Raw genomic sequence first — 971 nt, forward strand, 5'->3', positions numbered from 1 at the left:
GGCGATTGCACATAATAGAGTGTTTGCACATAACCGAAGATACTAACGGCGTTCCATACATTTTTGCTACGTGAGTGCTCTAGTTTGTATTTCTAGTATCTTGGTTCTTTGGCTGTAATGTGAAGTTCATTATGCTTGTTGATGACAGTTAAGAGTTGCATCCTAGGATGAAGCATTTATTTTTACTTTTATTTGATAGTTGATGTGTATGACAATTCTATAGTACTATTTTATTTCTTCTACCTTTTTAGTATTATTGCGATTGAACTGTTAACTATGAGAGATGTTAATATTACTAGAAAATGTTATGTCGTTTACTCATTATATTATGTTACATTGTGTTATGTAGTTTCGACATGACGTTCGGACGTCCTTGCAAGTATGTGAAGAAGTGTGAATAAGAAGACGGCTGTACAAGTAAGCCTAAGCCTATATCAACTTTCATTTGAAACTTTTGATTGGCGGAGAGCGAGCGGAAAGACCACACTAGTTTTATTACCACCACGCCAGAGTTTTATTTCATACAAGCAAAGAGTATATAACAGAAGATGCACGCGAGTCAGCGTGACGCCCGATCCGCTGTATGCGGAACACCCCTAGTGTCTGTTGTGGATGCATGAGTTTCGCCGAGTGATGGCAGCGTATAAAAACAGTAATTTAAGACCTGTATTTGGAAAAGGGTGCATAAAGCAGCCTGGCATAAAGTCAAATTATGATTATATCCGTTTTTAAACGAAATATAAAGGCAAGACTTTATAAGAATAACATTATTGGAAAATATGCTTTATATTTTGTGGGTTTCTAGATAGTTTACTTTAAATCACGATAGTATTTTGAATGTTGATAAAAGAAAAAGCCTGGGAGTTTATAAGAAAAATAATATTTAATAGGCCTCCCTATACTACTAGAAGACGACTATTCATTATAAACATTCATCCATCCATGCATTGGTATTCGACATATGTAAGTCT

Source organism: Anneissia japonica, unplaced genomic scaffold (assembly GCF_011630105.1).
Source record: "Anneissia japonica isolate Jap-2015-1 unplaced genomic scaffold, ASM1163010v1 scaffold2994_len2133135_cov197, whole genome shotgun sequence".
NCBI classification, from domain to species: Eukaryota; Metazoa; Echinodermata; class Crinoidea; order Comatulida; family Comatulidae; genus Anneissia; species Anneissia japonica.